The sequence below is a fragment of the Cyprinus carpio genome, chromosome B19 (assembly GCF_018340385.1).
Source record: "Cyprinus carpio isolate SPL01 chromosome B19, ASM1834038v1, whole genome shotgun sequence".
NCBI classification, from domain to species: domain Eukaryota; kingdom Metazoa; phylum Chordata; class Actinopteri; order Cypriniformes; family Cyprinidae; genus Cyprinus; species Cyprinus carpio.
Window position 1 is genome coordinate 29,058,801 of NC_056615.1, and position 23,111 is coordinate 29,081,911.

The following is a 23,111-nucleotide window of genomic DNA, read 5'->3' on the forward strand; positions in this document are numbered from 1 at the left end:
TCCATTTTCCGGGCTGCTCTATTTAGGGTTTGAGTGTGCTCATTACACCACGGTGTCAGACTGTTTTCCTTAACCTTCCTTAAGCGTAAAGGAGTAACTGTATTTTAAAATTTTAGAAAAGAGAGACCCCATAGTTTTTTTACATTTTCAAGTTGTTCTGAGGTTTTGGATATGCTAAGGAATTGGGATTTTTTCAGGAAGATTACTTTTTTTTTTTTTTTTTTTTGTGGTTTTGATTTTTTCTACCATTCTTGTAAAAAGAAGTAGAATTTACAGTTTTAGCTATATTTTTTTTTCACAAGACTAGATAATGATCTGAGATTTATTTCATCGCTTGGCTGCATAATTTCAACACCATCAACATCAATTCCATGTGACAGTATTAAATCTTAGAGTATGATTTCGACAATGAGTAGGTCCTGAGACGTGTTGTCTAACCCCAGTAGAGTTCAGAATGTCTATAAATGCTGATCCCAATGCATCTTTTTCATTATCAACATGGATGTTAAAATCACCAAAAATTAAAACTTTATCTGCAGCCAGCACTAACTCTTTTGTAAAATCAGCAAACTCTTTAATAAAGTCTGTATGGTGCCCTTGTGGCCTGTATACAGTAGCCAGCACAAACATCACAGGGGCTTTATCATTAACATTTGTTTCTCTGGATAATGTTATATGAAGCACCATTACTTAAAACGAGCTATACGTGAAGCCCGCCCTCTGAGAAATAATGAAAACATTGTTAAAAACTGAAGCAACACCACCTCCTTTACCTTTTGGACGTGTCTCTGTCTGTCTGTCTCTTTATCTGTCTGTCTGTCTGTGTGTGTGTCTGTCCGTCTGTCTGGCTGTCTCTTTTTTGTCTGGTGTCTGTCCGTCTGTCTGGCTGTCTCTTTATCGGTCTGTCTGTCTGTCTGTCTCTTTGTCTGTCTGTCTGTGTGTCTGTCCATCTGTCTGGCTGTCTCTTTATTGGTCTGTCTGTCTGTCTGTGTCTCTGTCTGTGTTTTCGTCTGTCTGTTTGTCTGTCTGTCTGTGTCTGTCCATCTGTCTTTCTGTCTGTCTGTCCGTCTGTCTGTCTCTTTATCTGTCTGTCCGTCCGTCTGTGTCTCTGTTTGTCTTTCCATCTGTCTGTCCTTCTGTCTCTCTGTCTGTGTCTCTGTCTCTCCGTTTGTCTGTACTGTCTGTCCGTCTGACTCTCTCTCTCAGTCTGTCCGTCTGTCTCTCTGTCTGTCTGAATGTCCATGTCTCTGTTTGTCTGCAGGTTCTCATCAATGATAACCCCAACTGGTTTGTCATCACGGGTCTGAAGCCTTTGACTGAATATGAAGTTTCTCTGTCTGCGATCTACAGAGATGAGTCAGAGAGTGATCCGGTGAAGATCAGCGAGACCACAGGTCTAACTTCATGTGTTCATTCATGAAGCCCAGTGCTGCCTGAATATTGACCAGAATCACAGACATTAACGTGTTTTTTCTCTCTAATTGTGTTTTAAGTTGCCAGAACAAAAACAGTTTCAACGACGACCATCAGTACGACTACAGTCGGTAAAATCTCTCATGTGTTTCCAGTGTTATCAGTGGTTTTCCTGCGCCAGAAACACTCTCCGGCAGTCGCTTACAAACGTGTTCATCCACGCGCTATATCTGTATTTTTTGTTCTGAAATTCTCACATTTCTCCAACCTTTCATCAGCCCTCAGAACAGGAGTTGATGACACAGTCACTATGAAAACATCGCAAAAATGTATTTCTTTCATTTAGCTGGCCACCAAAACAGTTTCAGCACAGGAAAACCCTGAAAGTGCTCAGATGGTCATGGCATAAACTCATTGTTTGTGTGTCTCTGTGTGTGTGTCTGTGTGTGTGTTTGTTTCTGTGTGTGTGTGCCTATGTGTCTCTCTGTTTATCTCTCTCTGTGTGTCTCTCTCTGGGTGTGTGTGTGTGCAGAGCAACGTCTGGCCATCAGGAATCTGCAGCTGAGCAACGTGACGACTTTCAGCATGCGTGTATCGTGGGATCCGCTGGGTCCAAATGTGCGTCAGTACCGAGTATGGTATATAAGTACGCGAGGAGACCGCGCCGAACAGACGGTGAGCATCTGAATGTGACTCCATCCTCACCTTCAATATAACCTGAATATTGACACTGCAAATTGTGCTGATTTAAATGCATTTTCACATGATAAATATCTCATGATAGTCCATGGGCCAGTTTTACTAACAGCTTATGCCAGCGGAAACCGTCTTTTGGCATTAAAATGGAACTGTCAGGTTTTACTAAAGACCAAAGTGAAGAATTAGCACTGTAAAGGTGTGGACAGTTATTTTTGTGCCTGTGCCTATTTGCGCCATTATTTAATACTCAAAAAACCATGTTTTTAACTATTTTGCAACTGTGTCATAAGTAGATTAATTTGCCCTGTTTAATAAAACTGGCCCTATGTGTGCAAAATGGATTAAACCAGAGCTGTGTCAAAGGGAGGAGAGTTAAATTTCACCAAGCTACATGTTCAGATATGATCCTTCATGTTTAACCTCAGCGGGTGTCAAATGCTGTAACATCACTGAAAGTGACCCTGGACCACAAAACCAGTCATAAGGGTCATTTTTAGAGGACAATATTTGGCTGAGATACAACTATTTGAAAATCTGGAATCTAGGGATGCAAAGTTTTTGGTAGGGCATATTACTAATCAAAAATTAAGTTTTGATATATTTACAGTAGGAAATTTACAAAATATCTTCATGGAACATGATCTTTACTTAATATCCTAATGAATTTTTGGCATAAAAGAAAAATGGATAATTGTGACCCATACAATGTATTGTTGTCTATTGCTACAAATATACCTGTGCTACTTATGACTGCTTCTGTGCTGCAGGGACACAGATATGTTATTTACAGAGTCTGTATGTTACAGTGATTTACAAAGAGCTGCTGAAACTTGGTTTCCATTTCTCCTCAAAATCCAAGTGGCTTATGAGCGTGTTTTGTCTTCTGTGGAGTTTTGTAAGTGTGTGTTTAGTTTTTATCGGCAGATTTTTACCGCAGAGTAACACAGCGCTGCAGGCCGTCGTCCTGAAATATGTGTTTGTGTTCACCGCAGGAACATTCCCCATATCAAAACAGCTTTGATGACGGTGTGTGTGTGTGTGTGTTTCTCTGTTGCAGGCGACGGTTCCTGCTCCTCAGACCTCGCTGCTGCTGCAGCCTCTGCTGTCAGACACGGAGTATCGCGTCAGCGTCTCTGCGATCTACAGTGACGGCGACGGGCCGCCCATCACACGCATCACACGCACACGTGAGTCTGCTCTCCACTGACCCTCGCTCTGGGATTCTGGGTAACGTTTATAGCTGTCAATGTGTTAGAGACTTTTGCAAAAGCGTCAAGATTTTAAGGTAAAGTAAATATGAATCTGAGAGGAAAGTATGTATTTTAGGGCTTGTAACTCGTTGTAAGGGCTGTTGACTTTCACTAGTTCATTGTAAATAATACTGCATTGTGAATTATGTTTTATCCGTGCACTCTTACGGGAAAAATAGGGTGGATAAATTAATTTAAATTCAGTTCATTAAATCTTTTATAAATTTGTTTTATAGAATATTTTCGATTAAAATTCATTTAAACTGAATTCAGATCTATTCAATTAATGTAAGTGTTCTATAAATGAATAATAATTTTATAATATTTTAGATTATTGATTCAGATTCGTTTAAGTTCAGTTCATTTAAAGACCTGTGATGTGCCTCTTCATTTCTCTCCAGTACGGTAGGAAATCAAATTAAAATAAATGTGAATTTTGTTAACTGTAAGATGATTGACAGGGCAGTTTAAACCGTGACAGAATGCACGTAACTAAGCAACAGAGCGTTCATTAAAAAAGCAAGTTATGACGAAGTAGTATGTCCCAAGGCAAGGCAAGGCAAGTTTATTTATATAACATTCGATTTAAAGTGCTTTTAAAAGAAAGTAAAATAATCATGAAGAAAAATCATAACAAAATTTAAACAAACAATGTAAAATTTGGAAATGATTTAAAAATTGACTTATCTAAAAGATTTAAAAACAGTTAAAAATGTGAATACAGTGCAATCAGTTTGGACATTGCACAGTGATCATTCTGCACAGCTAAACAGATGAGTTTTGAGTCTAGATTTAAATGTGACTAATGTTTTAGCACAATCTCTTCTGGAAGCTGATTCCAGCTGCATAGTAACTAAAGGCAGACTCCCCTTGTTTTGTGTGAACCCTTGGTATTTCTAACTGACTCGATCCTAATGATCTGAGTGCTCTGTTAGGTTTATATTCAGTGAACATATCTGCAATATATTTTGGTCCTAGATCATTGAGCGATTTATAAACGAGTAAAAGTACTTTAAAATCAATCCTAAATGTAACTGGAAGCCAGTGTAAGGACCTGAGGACTGGTTTGATATGCTCAGATTTTCTGGTTCTAGTCAGAATTCTGGCAGCAGTGTTCTGGATGAGCTGCAGCTGTCTAATGGTTTTTTTGTGAAGGACAGTGAGGAGACCATTACAGTAGTCCACCCTGCTGGTGATAAAGGCATGAACAAGTTTCTACAAGTCTTGACTGGAAACAAAAGATCTAATTCTTGCAATGTTTTTTTAGATGATAGTATGCTGATTTAGTTACTGCTTTGACATGACTACTGAAACTAAGGTCTGTCTCCAGAATCACACCAAGATTCCTGACTTGATTTTTAGTTGTTTGTCCCCTAGACTCAAGATATGCATTCACCTTGAAAACTTCATCTTTGTTTCCAAATACAATAACTTCAGTTTTTTCCTTGTTTAACTGAAGAAAGTTCTGGCACATTCAACTATTAATTTCATCAATACATTGGCAGAGGAAGTCAATGGGGCTGTAGTCATTTGGCGATAAGGCTAGGTAAATCTGTGTATCATCAGCATAGCTGTGATAGGCAATTTGGTTCTTTATCATTATTTGACTTAGTGGGAGCATATACAGGCTAAACAAGAGAGGTGCAAGAATTGACCCTTGTGGGACTCCGCATGTCATGGACGTCCACTTAGACTTATGCTCTCCTATACTCACATAATAACCTCTCCCTTCTAAGTATGACCTGAACCATTTGAGTACCATCCCAGATGGTGAGATCTAGTAAAACCAGCACTGATAGTTTGCCAGAGTCAGAATTTAAGCGAATATCATTTATTATCTTGATGAGTGCTGTCTCTGTGCTGTGATGCGTTTGGAAACCAGATTGGAAATTGTCCAGGTGTCCATTTGAGTTTAAGTATTTGTTCAGCTGATTAAAAACTACCTTTTCAATAATTTTAACTATAAAAGGAAGATTAGATATTGGTCTATAATTGCTCAAAATGGTGTTATCAAGATTGCTCTTTTTCAGGAGGGGCTTAACAACTGCAGTTTTCAGGGAGTTTGGAAAAGTCCCAGAAAGAAGTGAGGTGTTCACCACTTCTAAGAGATCTGCTTCTAAACAGTTAAACACACTTTTGAAAAAAGATGTGGGAAGTGTGTCAAGATAGCAGGTTGACGATTTTAGGTGCTGCAATATTTCTTCCAAAATTTGCTATCAATTGCTTCAAAAATAGACATAGTATCTTCTTTTTGATATTGCGTCCAGATCTGTCTGACCTCTGCATTACTTGAGGATGTGCTAATCTCCTTCCTGATATTAATGATCTTCTCAGAAAAGAAGAAAGCAAACTCAAAGCATGCCTACTATTGTGCTACATACTCAAAAGTATGTACTTGTTCTTCACAAAAAGAGTACATACTGTACTTTTAGGGCATAGTATAAGTAGACGAACTGTGATGCAGCATTAATGAAAGGCGTACAGGCTGGTTGTGTTTCACAGGAAGTGATCTGTTATATGTGCATGATTCCTGTCTCCTGCTCCACAGTGCCGCTCTCTGCTCCCAGTAACCTGCGTGTGTCTGAGGAGTGGTACAACCGCTTCCGCATCAGCTGGGACACACCGGCCTCGCCCACCATGGGCTACAGGATCGTCTACCAGCCCACCTCAGGTACCCCAGCACCTCATCACCAGTGTTCGGGAAAGATACTTCTAAAAGTAATGCATTACAATATTGCCTTACTCCCTAAAACATTAACTCAAGTCAAGTCAAGTCATCTTTATTTATATAGCGCTTTAAACAAAAAAAGATTGCGTCAAAGCAACTGAACAACATTAATTAGGAAAACAGTGTGTCAATAATGCAAAATGATAGTTAAAGGCAGTTCATCATTGAATTCAGTGATGTCATCATGCAGCTCAGTTCAGTTTAAATAGTATCTGTGCAATCATTTGCAATCAAGTCAACGATATCGCTGTAAATGAAGTGTCCCCAACTTAGCAAGCCAGAGGCGACAGCGGCAAGGAACCAAAACTCCATCAGTGACAGAATGGAGAAAAAAACCTTGGGAGAAACCAGGCTCAGTCGGGGGGCCAGTTCTCCTCTGACCAGACGAAACCAGCAGTTCAATTCCAGGCTGCAGCAAAGTCAGATTGTGCAGAAGAATCATCTGTTTCCTGTGGTCTTGTCCCGGTGGTCGTCTGAGACAAGGTCTTTACAGGGGATCTGTCTCTGGGGCTCTAGTCCTGGTCTCCGCTGTCTTTCAGGGCTGTAGAGGTCCTTTCTAGGTGCTAATCCACCATCTGGGCTGGATACATACTGGATCTGGTGGCTACGGTGACCTCGGAATAAGAGAGAAACAGACTAATATGAGCGTAGATGCCATTCTTCTAATGATGTAGCAAGTACATCGGGTGTTATGGGAAGTGTTCCCGGTTTCGGTTTACCTAATTAATGCAGCCTAAAAATCCTTTAACGGATTTGTATATTAGAAGTGTATTAGTATGTTATGTGTAAGCCAGGTTAAAGAGATGGGTCTTTAATCTAGATTTAAACTGCAAGAGTGTGTCTGCCTCCCGAACAATGTTAGGTAGGTTATTCCAGAGTTTGGGCGCTAAATAGGAGAAGGATCTGCCGCCCGCAGTTGACTTTGATATTCTAGGTATTATCAAATTGCCAGAGTTTTGAGAACGGAGCGGACGTGGAGGACTATAATGTAACAAGAGCTCGTTCAAATACTGAGGTGCTAAACCATTCAGGGCTTTATAAGTAATAAGCAAGATTTTAAAATCTATACGATGTTTGATAGGGAGCCAGTGCAGTGTTGACAGGACCGGGCTAATATGATCATACTTCCTGGTTCTATTAAGAACTCTAGCTGCTGCATTTTGGACTAACTGGAGTTTGTTTACTAAGCGTGCAGAACAACCACACAATAAAGCATTACAATAATCTAACCTTGAGGTCATAAACGCATGGATTAACATTTCTGCATTTGACATTGAGAGCATAGGCCGTAATTTAGATATATTTTTGAGATGGAAAAATGCAGTTTTACAAATGCTAGAAACGTGGCTTTCTAAGGAAAGGTTGCTATCAAATAGCACACCTAGGTTCCTAACTGATGACGAACAATTGACAGAGCAGCCATCAAGGCTTAGACAGCGTTCTAGGTCATTACATGCAGAGCTTTCAGGCCCTATAATTAACACCTCTGTTTTTCAGAATTTAGCATTAAGAAATTACATTTTATCCTTTTTTTTTTATTTGTCATGCATTTTTTTATTTTTTCGAATTGTTTTGTTTTTCTGGGCCGCGAAGAAATATAGAGCTGAGTATAATTAGCATAACAGTGAAAGCTAACACCGTGTTTCCTGATGATATCTCCCAAGGGTAACATGTAAAACGTGAAGAGTAACGGCCCTAGTACTGAGCCTTGCGGTACTCCATACTGCTCTTGTGAACGATATGATACCTCTTCATTCACTGCTACGAATTGATGGCGGTCATATAAGTACGATTCAAACCATGCTAATGCACTTCCATTAATGCCAACAAAGTGTTCTAGTCTATGCAAAAGAATAGTGTGGTCAATAGTGTCGAACGCAGCACTAAGATCCAATAGCACTAATGGAGAGATACAACCACGATCAGATGATAAGAGAAGGTCGTTTGTAACTCTAAGGAGAGCATTCTCAGTACTATGATACAGTCTAAATCCTGACTGGAAATCCTCACAGATGCCATTTTTCTCTAAGAAGGAATATAATTGTGAGGATACTACCTTTTCTAGTATCTTTGAAAGAAAAGGGAGATTCGAGATCAGTCTATAATTAACTAGTTCTTTGGGGTCAAGTTGTTGTTTTTTGATGAGAGGCTTAATAACAGCCAGTTTGAAGGATTTTGGGACATACCCTAATAACAATGAGGAATTAATAATAGTCAGAAGAGGATCTATGACTTCTGGAAGCACCTCTTTTAGGAGCTTAGATGGAATAGGGTCTAACATACATGTTGTTGGTTTAGATGATTTAACAAGTTTATACAATTCTTCCTCTCCTATAGTAGAGAATGAGTGGAACTGTTCCTCAGGGGATCTATAGTGCACTGTCTGATCTGATACTGTAGCTGATGGCTGCATGGTTACAATTTTATCTCTAATAGTATCGACTTTAGAAGTAAAGTAGTTCATAAAGTCATTACTGCTGTGATGTTGAGAAATGTCAACACTTGTTGATGCTTTATTTTTCGTTAATTTAGCCACTGTATTGAATAAATAACATAATTAACTAATTATGTTATTTTGTTTCATTTTATGGAAAGTAATGTTACGTTACTTTTATATTATTTTTTAAATCTGGGCAGAGCTTGATTGTTGTTTTTAATATAAAAGTTTTCACACCAAAAGTGAAATGAATGCGCCTCAGGCTGAAGGAAATGTAAATTCTCGTCTGTACAGTAGAGGGTGCAGCTCAAACTTATTACATGAAGAATATGATGCAGGAGAATAAAGTTCAATATGTTTCACCAATAACACAAATCAACACAAATGTGTCATTTTTGCTTAGTAGGGTTGAATTTGATCATCGAAGGTCAGTAGCAAAGACATTGGTTAATAAAATGTGACCAATCACGGAAAGTAGGGACACAAGTCGGTTCTGGGGCATTTTGAGTTATTCACATATTCTAAAAGTGTAGTCTCCAAGCTCTTCAACGATGTGTAACACATGGAAATCTTATCATATTTGGAGAAGTTATGGCCATTTGAAGGTAGGCACTCAAAAAAGCTCAAAAGGGAGAAAATGGCCTCTAAGATTGTGCAGTTCTCACCTGTTCTCACCTGCTGGGAGTGACAATAGGGCTCATTTACATCTCATTTAGATAAGCCATACCCCCTGTAAAGCTGCATGGTTGCATAACAACGACAGACGCAAGGGGAAAAATCGGACCGCATACTATTAATAATAAAGGATAATGTGCATTGTAAATGTCAGTAATTTATCTTTCTTGACTTTTATAAAAATTATTTAGAGGCTGAAATATGTGAGTTTTATCTTTTTATAAAACCTTTTTTGTCAAAACTCTATTTGAACTTGTGCATTGTAGATAACGTTGCAAGACACTCCTTTAAAATCTGGCCATCATTTTTAATTTATAACACCAAACGACAAACTTTGATGTTTATGGAAACTCACCCCATAAGAAACAGAAAAGTATTCTTGCAGATCCCGTTGCCTCCAATGAAATAAGTCGTTCAGGCACACTTTCTCTTTGTCGGGGTCTTCTTTGTGGATGTTAACATCTCCGAAGTTTGCACTGTGCGTCTGTTTTCCTCTTAATGTACAATAATTTGCATGTCCTGCCACTCTTTTTCCAGAGCTAAAGAATCCAGCCGTATGTTGTACATAATGTCTGGAGAAAGCTTCTGGCTACAGGACTGTCTCCCATGCAGAGAGTTCTCTTTTCTCCTCGTGTAGCATTTACAGTCAAAGTTATGGATTTTCCCCATTTCTCTGTCTTTATCCCCATCAAATGTTACTATCGATATAGCCTCTGAAATCTTACGGTCCAACTCGTCTGACGCCAGTCCGATACATTCTTCCTCGTCTTCATCTTCGCTCAGTTGTAGATTAGGGATATTATTCAGTCTTATTATGCCGCTTTCATCGTCGCTCAGATCGTCTTCAGAATCAGTGAGCGCTTGTTCATAAGCATCCGGCTTGTCGAAGAAGTACTTCAAAACATTTTCGCTGGCCAGAGCGCTGCATAATAATTAGCCACGCTTCCCTTGGAGGGCGGGGGCAATAACAAAAGAAACAAAAGCAGGCTTATCCAGTATGGAAATACACACAGGCAATGACACGCCCCTACTGCGTGCTAGAATCTCCGAAAAACAAGCCGATTTCAACCTCAAAATGTGCACTTTTAAATATACCAATACTGCTATCTCAAACACGTAGAGGCTTCTTCGTGATCTCAACTAACAGAGTCTGCAAAAAAATTAAAATCACCAATTTAAAAAAAAAAACGCTTCTTTCTCATTTTGCTCGAAAGTTGTGCTGCCGAATTGTGTCACTGGTTTCCGTGACGGGTCACAAATGAGATTAAATACATAAACATATTTAATTATTGCAGGTTTGTATAATTTTCTGAGTTGCATTTGACTATTTTTTATAAATTTTGAGAAATCCTGAATCTGTTTTTGAATAAACACGTATTTAGTCTAGAACTACAGTAAGATCATGTTCACACACAACGCTCTTCACTTTCTCCTGATTTCTGTCACCATGGTAACGCCAGAGCTGTCACTCAATACATGAGAACTAAGTAACTGGAGTTACTTGTTTGAAAAGTAACTCTGATATTTCCTTCTAAAATAAAAAGTAATGCATTACTTTACTAGTTAAAAAAAGTATCTGATTACTTACCCCGCGTTACTTGTAGTGGGTTCCCCAACACTGCACATCACACTCACACACATGCTGACCTCTGACCTCTAACAGCGGCCGGCCGTGCGCTGGAGACCTTTGTGGGTGATGACGTGAACACCATGCTGATCGTCAACCTGCTGAGTGGGACAGAGTACAGCGTCAAAGTCATCGCCACCTACACCACGGGATCCAGCGAGGCCCTGAGCAGACGAGCCCAAACATGTGAGTCTGAGCTAGGGCTGCAACGCTTCCTCCATTCTATTCGAGTATTCAATTTTTAAAAAATTCTCGATTTCAGTGAGTGTGTGTGTGTTTGTGTGAGTGAGTGAGTGAGTGAGTGAGTGTTGGTGTGAGTGTGTGTGTGTGTGTGTGTTCTCTGTGTGTGGTGTGTCTGTGTGTGTGTGTGTGTGCACATGTTCTCTGTGTGTGTGTGTGTGTGTGTGTGTGTGTGTGTGTGTGTGTGTGTGTGTGTGTGTGTGTGTGTACATGTTCTCTGTGTATATGTGTCAAGTCAAGTCAAGTTACCTTTATTTATATAGTGCTTTAAACAAAACAGATTGTGTCAAAGCAACTGAACAACATTAATTAGGAAAACAGTGTGTCAATAATGCAAAATGACAATTAAAGGCAGTTCATCATTGAATTCATTGATGTCATCATTTCAGTTCTGTTTAAATAGTATCTGTGCAATTATTTGAAATCAAGTCAACGATATCGCTGTAAATGAAGTGTCCCCAACTAAGCAAGCCAGAGGCGACAGCGGCAAGGAACCAAAACTCCATCGGTGACAGAATGGAGAAAAAACCTTGGGAGAAACCAGGCTCAGTCGGGGGGCCAGTTCTCCTCTGACCAGACGAAACCAGCAGTTCAATTCCAGGCTGCAGCAAAGTCAGATTGAGCAGAGGACTCCACTGCTTCCTGTGGTCTTGTCCCGGTGGTCGTCTGAGACAAGGTCTTTACAGGGGATCTGTCTCTGGGGCTCTAGTCCTGGTCTCCGCTGTCTTTCAGGGCTGTAGAGGTCCTTTCTAGGTGCTGATCCACCATCTGGGCTGGATACGTACTGGATCTGGGTGACTGCAGTGAACTTGTTGTTTGTATACAGACTGGATCTGGTGGCTACGGTGACCTCGGAATAAGAGAGAAACAGACTAATATTAGCGTAGATGCCATTCTTCTAATGATGTAACAAGTACATTGGGTGTTATGGGAAGTGTTCCCGGTTCCGGTTTACCTAATTAATGCAGCCTAAAAATCCTTTAACGGATTTGGATATTAGAAGTGTATTAGTATGTTATGTGTTAGCCAGGTTAAAGAGATGGGTCTTTAATCTAGATTTAAATGCAAGAGTGTGTCTGCTTCCCGAACAATGTTAGGTACTCCATACTGCACTTGTGATTGATATGATACCTCTTCATTCACTGCTACGAATTGATGACGGTCATATAAGTACGATTTAAACCATGCTAATGCACTTCCATTAATGCCAACAAAGTGTTCTAATCTATGCAAAAGAATAGTGTGGTCAATAGTGTCGAACGCAGCACTAAGATCCAATAGCACTAATAGAGAGATAGAACCACGATCAGATGATAAGAGCAGGTCATTTGTAACTCTAAGGAGAGCAGTCTCAGTACTATGATACGGTCTAAATCCTGACTGGAAATCCTCACAGATATCATTTTTCTCTAAGAAGGAATATAATTGTGAGGATACTACCTTTTCTAGTATCTTGGACAGAAAAGGGAGATTCGAGATCAGTCTATAATTAACTAGTTCTTTGGGGTCAGGTTGTGGTTTTTTGATGAGAGGCTTAATAACAGCCAGTTTGAAGGTTTTGGGGACATACCCTAATGACAATGAGGAATTAATAATAGTCAGAAGAGGATGTAGAGAATGAGTGGAACTGTTCCTCAGAGGATCTATAGTGCACTGTCTGATGTGATACTGTAGCTGACGGCTGCATGGTTACAATTTTATCTCTAATAGTATCGATCTTTTCTAAGTAAAGTAGTTCATAAAGTCATTACTGCTGTGCTCCTGGGAAATGTCAGAACCTGTTGATGCTTTATTTTTCGTTAATTTAGCCACTGTATTGAATAAATACCTGTGGTTATATTAGTTTTCTTCTAAAAGAGATGAAAAGTAATCAGATCTAACAGTTTTTAATGCTTTTCTGTAGGATAGGTTACTTTCCCTCCAAGCAATACGAAATACCTCTAGTTTTGTTTTCCTCCAGCTGCGCTTCATTTTCCGGGCTGCTCTCTTTAGGGTGTGAGTGTGCTCATTACACCACGGTGTCAGACTGTTCTCCTTAACCTTCCTTAAGCGTAAAGGAGCAACTGTATTTAAAATCAAGTCAAGTCAAGTCAAGTCTGCTTTATTGTCAATTCTTCCACATGTACAGTACATACATACAGAGAATCGAAATTGCGTTACTCTCAGACCCCCGGTGCATACAGATAACACTAACAGTAGAGCCTAAAAATCTAGATCAAATATAAAATATAAGATAAAACTATACAATAAGGGAATGTAAAAAAAAGACATAATAGAAAAAATGAAATAAAAATAAGGATAAATAAAAGCAGCGCAAGGCACATGGCAGATAGAGGTGCAAACCAGTGAACAAACAGTGCAGATAAAAAGATTTTTTAGTGCATAAAAAAAATAGCTTATTCAGTCTGATTAAAAGTGACAAAGTGACAAAGGGCTCAAGAGCAGTTATTTTATTACACTGACTGATGAGGTGGTAGAATGATGTCAGTTCCATGGTGAATGAGTGAATGAGGTAGTGAGCAGACCACTGCTGCACAAAGTGACTGGTGCATGACATTGTATGTTAGAGGGAGGGGGGGTGGAAGGACCTGAAGATGTGGGATCTGGGTGGGGGGGGGGTGGGTTTCATAGTTCAGTGGTGCCTGAGGCAGAAGAGGGACGGGGGGGCAAGTTCGGGAGCGAGTTCAGCTTCCTGACAGCCTGATGAATGAAGCTATCCTTCAGTCTGCTGGTTCTGGCCTGGAGACTCCGCAGTCTCCTCCCTGATGGCAGCAGACTGAAGAAGCTGTGTGACGGGTGCAGAGGGCTTTACGGGTGAGACGGGTTCCATAAATGTCCTGGAGGGAGGGGAGAGAGACACCAATGATCTTCTCAGCTGCTCTCACTATGCGTTGCAGAGTCTTCCGGCAGGACGCGTTGCAGGCGCCATACCACACAGTGATGCTAGAAAAGAGAGAGTCCATAGTTTCTGTTACATTATCAAGTTGTTCTGAGGTTTTGGATATGCTAAGGAATTGGGATACATCAGGAAGATTACTTACAAAGTGAGTGTGTGTGTGTGTGTGTGTGTGAGTGTGTGTGTATACATGTTTTCTGTGTGTGGTATGTCTGTGTGTGTGTACATGTTCTGTGTGTGTGTGTGTGTGTGTGTGTGTGTGTGCATGTTTTTGTGACATATCAGGACACAACTTTGTATAATTACATGGGTATTACAAGGAGAGGGTGACTTATGAGGACATAACCCATGTCCCCATTTTTTCAAAACGCTTATAAACCATACAGAATGAGTTTTTTTTTTTTTGAGAAAGTAAAAATGCACAAAGTTTCCTGTAAGGGGTAGGGTTAGGTGTAGTGCAATAGCACATACAGTTTGTAAAGTATAAAAACCATTATGCCTATGGAATGTCCCCACAATTCATAAAAACAAACAGGTTTGTGTGAGTGTGTGTGTGTGTGTGAGTGTGGTTGAGCGCCGCTGAAGTCTGTGTGTCTGTGTCTCCAGTGTATCTGGGAGTGAGTAACCTCAGCACGTTCCAGGTGCGGAGCAGCAGCATGTGTGTGCAGTGGCAGCCGCATCGACACGCAAACCTGTACCGCCTCGTCCTGCAGTCGCCGCCCAGTGAGTGCACAATAACACTTACACATGCTTCAGGAACTAGTGTGTACTCAGAAGTGAGCGAAACCTGACACAACCTCCTTCTGAAAACATCCTCATCTGTAAAAGTAATTTATATAATGAATATGAAGTCAAACCAAAAATTATTCCGACACCAGTTATAATATTTGATGTTTTTCCACTAGCAGGTGCAGGACACTATAGTTAATTTATGTAAGTGAGGATAGCTAAATAAAGTAAACTGTGACATATTACCCAAAAATTCTTCATACATTGGACTACTAGTAAACCTGATAAAAATTTGGGACCAAAAATTATTTAGACACTTTGACCTGAGCATGTTTTGCTTAAGTGTTTTTTCTTTAATTACTAATGCGACCTTTTTACACCACAGACTGAACAAAATTAAGCATTGCTTGGTAATTTGTTGATCTAAATTGGTATTATCTAATTGTGTATTAAATTTAACAGCTGACAGCTATTCAGCCGAATTCATTACACACTGTTCTATCGAAGTAAGAAATTATATTATGTTGCATGAAAACAATATTTAATTGTAAAAGTCCAGTAAGCTTTTTGTTAGGTTCAGTGTTTGTTTATAGTAAGGTATACTATATGTAAACTGATGGCAGTCTATGGAGCCTAGTCAGCTAATCATAACTTTGGCATGTCGGCGTGAGGCTCTTCATGTGATTATAGGTCACTGAACAAAATACCTCATTTAGATTCTGAAACATGCAGCATATAAACATGATTCAGTGTCATTTGACAGATGTCGGATTGTGTTCTTCCATTAATATTATAAACTCTAAAATATAAAGAGTAAATACACACACACACTTACATTGTTTTACAATGAAATAAGTAATTCAGTAATTAAAACATCATAGTCTTTGATAAAGTATAAATGCATATCAAAATACAAAAGCTAATAAAAATTAGTAATAATTAAACACAGTGTTTTAGATGGAGATAAAGACCACTTCAGATATACGCTTTAGTCTTATTCAGAAGAGTTCACACGCTTTACATGATGCTGATGTACAGTGCAGTAGATGTCCACACACACACACACACACAGACGAGGAGTGTAAATCTTTGGATTTCCATTCAATCCTCTGTTTCAGATGGTGAGAAACAGGAAGTAAAGTTGAGCGGCTCCACGTCCAGACACTGCTTTAATGACCTGACCGCAAACACACAGTACACCATCAGCATTCACGCTCAGCTGCAGGACACAGAGGGTCCCGCCGTCACCACCACACAGAGAACATGTATGTGTACACACACACACACACACACACACACACAGACAGAACATGTGTACACACACACACACACACACACACACACTCTCACACTCACTCACTCACACCACACAGAGAACATGTACACACACACACACACACACACACACTCTCACACACACTCTCACACTCACACTCACACTCTCACTCTCACTCACTCACTCACTCACACCACACAGAGAACATGTACACACACACACACACACACACTCTCACACACACACTCACTCCCACTCACACTCACATCCACACTCTCACTCTCACTCACTCACTCACTCACACACACCCAGAGAACATGTACACACACACACACACACACACACACACAGAGAACATGTACACACACACACACACACACACACTCACACACACACACACACACACACACTCTCTCTCACACACACACTCTCTCTCACACACACACACACACACACGCACTCTCTCTCTCTCACACACACACACGCACACACACTCTCTCACACACACACGCACACCCCCACACACAGAGAGAACATGTATGTACACAAACACATAAACAGATCTGCAGTGAAGTTATTTACTTTCTGTAAGACTTAAAGTGGAAGTGAAGCAGTCAGTCCCGTTTACATTATTTAGTAAAGTGATTTCCACTTTATTAAAAAAAAAAACTATATAACAAATGATTAATTTAACCGTTTTTAAAGAAAAAAGGATATTTTGTTATAGTTTTGGTGCACGGGCGGCTCCATCTTGCAGTACCACTGCGTGTGATGTCACGGGGTTGGTTGGCTCCGCTGGACACACACACGGTGGTACTGCAAGATGGTGACGCCCTTGCTCTCTTGCACTTCCACTTTAAGGTTTGAGTGACTAAAATTGAATTTTTCAAAGAGAACATATAATTTGGGATTTAGTTTTTAAAACTGTGACCAGTGGCTTGAGATCCTCACGATGAGCAGCGCTGAACGTGATTGTATGTGATCATGTGATTATAACTGTGAGACAAGAACACATTTTGAGTTTAAATGACGTTTCCTGATATAGTTACTAAGTTTCTCATTGATACATTAGATAAGATAGTAATGGTTGAAATGTAAAAATCCAAACCATTGTTAGCCATTACATAAGATGATACATATTAGTGATAAATTTGACTGTATCATTCAGCAAACGCTTTGATGTTGATGCTGGAACTGTACATAAGATCTGAGGAAGGGAATCCAAACATTTATAAAACTCAAGGTTTTTGTCTTAAGAGCACGTTCTCTCTGTGCCGTGTGGCTCACAGCGCGTCACATGTAGTAAAGTGGTTCCTGTGTTTTCCTTTGTAACGCTGTCATTCAAACGTGTCTGTAGTTCCTCTGGCCACAGCTCCGCCCACCATACCCAGCACACCCGCCCCCCCGCCCACCCTGCCTGCCACCAAAGAAGGTACGGGTCACATGACATCACTAACGGAGAGTCTTCACGCAGCGGTTCTCATCTGCTCTGTTTGTGTGCGTCAGTGTGTCGAGCGCCGCTAAAGCAGATCTGGTGTTTTCTGGTGGACGATCGTGGAGTATCGGAGACGACAACTTCCAGAAGATCATCCGCTTCCTATACAGCACAGCCGGAGCGCTGGACCGGATCGGTCCGGATGGGACTCAAGTGAGTGACACGTGAAGCCCTTACTGTGAGAACACAAAAAAATTTATTGGACTTAATTTGAAAAGGCAAATCAACAAATCCCACACAGTTACACAGCCAAAAAGGACCAGCATAGAAGAGTAATGGGAAATGCAAAAATACATCAATACAGAGCGGATGCAGATCTGCAATGCAGAAAAAAACTCATGAATATTATAAACTCAAAAATATCAATAGTGAATACACACATTGTTTTACAATGAAATAATAGTTATTCAGTCATTAAAACACCTTATCTTTGATAAAGTATAAATACATATCCAAATGCAAAAACTAATGAAATTGAGTAATTATTAAACGTTCAGTGGAAATAAAGGCCGTCCTCCTCTGAGATCCTGTTAAATAAGCCTGTGTGTGTGTCTCTCAGGTGGCTATCGCTCAGTTCAGTGACGACGCTCGCACCGAGTTCAGGCTCAGCTCATACGATAATAAAGAAAACCTGCTGGACGCCATTCAGAGGATCTCATATAAAGGAGGAAACACAAAGACAGGCAAAGACCAGCCCACACACACACCATCATCATCATCCACCGTAAACACACACACACACACACGCACGCGTATGACGGTGTTTAACCTCTGACCTCTGCAGGCCGGGCGATGCAGCATGTGAAGGACTCTGTGTTCTCGGCGGTGGGCGGAGCCAGAAGGGGTGTGTCTAAAGTCTTGGTGGTGCTGACGGATGGCCGTTTCCCAAGACGACGTGCTCCGGTTTCCCAGTATATCCAGACAGAAGGTGGGTTGCCTTGGCAACAGTCACAATGATGAAAGTCTGCCGTCTTACGGACTCTTTAGACCAGGGCTGTTCTGTTAATGTTACCAGGTCTCTATATCTCCTTCCCACTGGAGCTAAGGACTGTACAGTACATGTTACACATTTCCATCTGGACACCAGTAATGCTTTGTAAAAGAATAAATAAAACCCTGAACAGTCAAAAAATAGTCAGGATATTGGGATCTCAGAGCCAGTGGATTCTGAGAATTTTTCTATTAAAAACAATCATCACTTGAGCCCAATTAGATATGAATATTAAAAGATAAGATGAGATGTTTTATCAAGATATTACTATTTTTTACGTTTAGATACACATGTAAGGCAGAAGGCCATGTGACAGAAACTATACTGTATGTGGTTCAAAGTATGAACCAATATGTGAACAAAAGTGTTCACAGAATGTTCTTTATCTTATGAAGGATGATTTTATATAGAAAAAAGTAAATCACCAAAAATGACTTTAGCTGGGTTTTCACATACAGGGTCACAATTTTCACAATTTTAATAATTATATGTTTATTTTAAAATGCTCTTAACATTTTTATTAATAATTCTGACTGTAGATGAAAAATGTCTCGTCTCAAACCTGGTCAGAGTCATTGTGTCTCGCCCGGTCAGAACCAAGCTGAGGTCCGGATCTCGTTTGAATATGACGGCTTTACACGCTGATGTTTCATATATATAGCCTGTGTTTGTTGTAGGGTTACATTGTGTTTGCCATCGGTTTTGCCGACGCTGATTACGGCGAGCTGGTGAGCATCGCCAGCAAACCCAGCGAGAGACACGTGTTCTTCGTGGACGACCTGGACGCTTTCACAAAGATCGAAGAGAAACTCATCACCTTAGTCTGTGAAGCTGCATCAGCTAGTAAGTGTGTGTGTGAGTGTGTTATTTCTGAAAACAGCATACAAATGCAGTAAATAAATGTTAAAATCTGTATATAAAAATGATAGAAGTCTGTGACATGATCGTACTAGATAAACATGTGTAATGAGCTTGTGTTTGCTGACGTGTTTCTGTCGTGTCGTCTGTAGCGTGTCCATCAGTACCCATGAGCGGCAGCACTTCACCAGGTAAACCACACAAACACACACAGACTCTTAACAGTCATCTCTGATGAAGCTTCATGCGCTGCAGTTCATTTCAGTTCAGCTGTAGTCATTCAGAGCCGAATCTGGTTGGAGAGCTGCTGAGGGCAGGACTGGATTCTGCTGAAGATGTGCCGGTTCTTGACTGATGGTTGTGCTCAGGGTTCAGGATGATGGAGATGTTTGGGCTGGTGGAGCATCTGTACAGCGGTGTGAGCGGTGTGTCCATGGAGCCGGGGACCTTCAACAGCTTCAGCAGCTTCAGACTCGGCAGCGATGCGCTCGTCACGCAGCCCACCAGGTGACGCCGATGCCAGCTGCTTTAGACTCGCACCGCGGTCACACCACTAACAGCTCGCACCGGCACAAACCGTCTTTTGGCATTAAAATAGTACTGTCAGGTTTTACTAAAGACGCGCAGTCAAGAATTAGCGCTGAAAAGGAGTGGACACAGTTATTTTTGCGCCTGACCTTACTGAATATGCATTTGTAGGAGTTTCCCTTTTTAGATGCAAAGTTTATGGGAGGATATTATTAAAATGAATCACGCAATGTATTTTACGAAGTTTGCGCTCGTCAAATGACTGGTATTTGCACCATTATTTAATACCCAAAAAGCATGTTTTAAACGATTTTGAGCTTGAAGTGGCTGCAGTTGTTGCAGAGAACAGAGAGCGTTTGGAAGAAGACACACGTATTCATTTATTTAGAATGCCAGAAGAACACATTATCTGAAAACACTGCTTGCCAAGCCATGTTATTTTTATTTTGCTTCAGGAAATAAAAGACGACTTGGAAGCCTCCACTAGGAGTAGGGTTGTGTAACGAGAACCGGTTCCATTTTAGAACCAGATCCAGATTTCCAAGAACCGGGTATTTGATAAGACGCATGCATTTAGATTCTTAATGTGATTAAAAAGGATTTTACTGCAGGAAGGGAAAGAACTTGCACCTTGTTTGCGTACAGTGCAAACGTCTCGCACTAATTTGCCCTGTTTAGTAAAACTGGCCCTTAATATCTAGAAAACAACATGATCCAACGTATAATACATCCAAAATTAGGGTTTCTGCAGGTCTTGAAAAGGTCTTAATTCACCCTTCCACAAATTATTCATACAGTCATGTCATTAAATAATGCATAAATACAAATAAATGGTTATTTTCATGTACAAATATCTAAAAATCCTCAGATCAAGGCACATTTTCTTTAGATTGAGATATGAAGTCTCGTTTTCTGAGCAACTGAACAAAATGAAGTGAGTTTATGATTTAAACAAGAACAGATATCAGTCAATGGGGTGCACTCTTTTGTGATCAGATGTACAATAAAGACTATTTCCATATTCTAATGTTAGGGAGTAGAAATATTCAAGCCTTGAACCATTTGTTTGTAAAATGAATTAAAAAGTAATGGAGACTGTATTTTAAATCTGTCAGTGTGTTGCTAAAAAAGTGTCATTGTGTACTCTACACATTTACTTTTATAGAAGATATTGACAAATTGTTCCCTTCAAAAAAACGCATATGGAAATTTGTGACTCAGTGTGCAAGGGGCATTTAGTCTGTGATTCCCCTTCACACAGCCACATGCACACACAGAGCTGGAGGTGTAGAAGTGACTCTCAGAACTCTGACGGCGCAGGTTCATCCATCCGGAGGGGCTGCCGTCAGACTACACCATCACCATGCTCTTCCGCCTGCTCCCCGAAACCCCGCCGGAGCCCTTTGCATTGTGGGAAGTCCTGAACAGCAACAACGAGCCGCTGGTGGGAGTCATTCTGGACCGTGAGTAACACACCGCGTCACGGGTTCGATTCTCAACACGCTTCCCTTGAATTGAGCTGCACGATGAATCATAATTGAATTGTCATTAAGAATTATGTTTCTCTTGTTTTATTAAGCATAATCATCGGCAATGTTGGCTTCTGCTTATTTATACTGAAACATTTCTAATTTGGCATTTGTGTTATCTTGTGTTGGTAACAAGGTTTTTCAAAACTTTACACACAAATCCAAGAATGGTACACAAAATGCAAATGTCTTTGCCAACACCTTTGTCATATTATTACAGTTTTTTTCATCTGCTTACACACAAAATCTTTCCTTGTCACACAGTTTCTGAAAGCTGATGCTCAAACAGGAGAAGCACACACCAAATCTACAAAACCATGAGCCTTTGACTTAGTATTCAATGTCATAAAACACTTTTTGCAAAACACAACACAATCTAGACAGGACAAGTGTCTCCTCGTTTCTCTTCACAGACGGAGGAAAGACGCTGACTTACTTCAACACTGATTATAACGGTGATTTCCAGACGGTGACGTTTGAGGGGCCGGACATCCAGAAGCTCTTCTATGGCAGTTTTCATAAGGTCAGAGGTCACAGCCGCAGGAGATGCTGTCCGGTCCAGCAGTGAATGTGCTGTTGTCTGATGTGTGTGTGTGTTTGTGTGTGTGTGTGAGCGCAGCTGCACATTGCCATCAGTAAGACGTCGGCTCTGGTGATGGTGGACTGTACACCGGCGGGAGAGAAGACCGTTAACGCCGCCAAAAACATCAGCACTGACGGCGTGGAGGTTCTGGGACGCATGGTGCGATCCAGAGGAGCCAAAGACAACTCTGCACCGGTAACGTGTGTGTGTGTGTGTGTGTGTGAGTGTGTGTGAGAGAGAGAGTGTGTGTGTGTGTGTGTGTGTGAGAGAGAGTGTGTGTGTGTGTGTGTGTGTGTGTGTTTGTGTGTGTGTGAGTGTGTGTGTGTGAGTGTGTGTGTGTGTGTGTGTGTGTGTGTGTGAGTGTGTGTGTGTGTGAGAGAGAGTGTGTGTGTGTAAGAGAATGTATGTGACTGTGTGTGTGTGTGTGTGTGTGTGTGTGAGTGTGTGTGTGTGTGTGTGTGAGAGTCTGTGTGTGTGTGTGAGAGAGAGAGTGTGTGTGTGTGTGTGTGTGTGTGTTTAATTAAAGTGAAATCCAGCAAAAATGAGGTTGAGTGTTCCAAGAACATGTCTCAAGTGTGTGTGTGTGTGTTTGCATGTGTGAGTGTGTGTGTGAGAGTGTGTGTGTGTGTGTGTGTTAGTGTGTGTGTGAGAGAGTGTGTGTGTTAGTGTGAGAGAGTGTGTGTGTTTGCGTGTAAGTGTGTGAGTTTGTGTGTGTGTGTGTGTGTGTGTGAGAGTGTGTGTGTGTGTGTGTGTGTGTGTGTGTGATCAAAGTGAAATCCAGCAAAAATGAGGCTGAGTGTAACAAGAACACGTCTCGTGTGTGTGTGTGTGTGTGTGTGTGTTTGTGTGTGTGTGTGTGTGTGTAGTTTCAGTGTGTGTGTGTTGATATCGTGTGCAGCACGTCATGGGCTCGACGGGACAAATGCTGCGAGCTTCCCAGCCTGGTGAGTGTTGGATAAAATATGGAATCTTTTTTTTGTAGTTGTTTTTTTATTTTTTCATAAAATTATTTTCTTTTTTTTTTTCTTTTTTTGATTTAATAATTAATTTTTCTTTTGATTCGTGAGTCTCAGTTTGAAAAAAAAAAAAACAGATTTATGTTTCACACAGGAGTTTTTACTTTCCTAATATATTTATTTTAAAACGTTTTAAAGGTG

The 23,111-nt window shown here is 40.6% G+C and overlaps 2 pseudogenes; both read left to right on the forward strand.

Moving 5' to 3' along the window:
- LOC109070544 overlaps window positions 1–23,111 on the forward strand; it is a 731,031-nt pseudogene that overhangs the window by 273,996 nt on the left and 433,924 nt on the right.
- Window positions 1–23,111, forward strand: part of LOC109086281 — a 69,677-nt pseudogene that overhangs the window by 30,978 nt on the left and 15,588 nt on the right.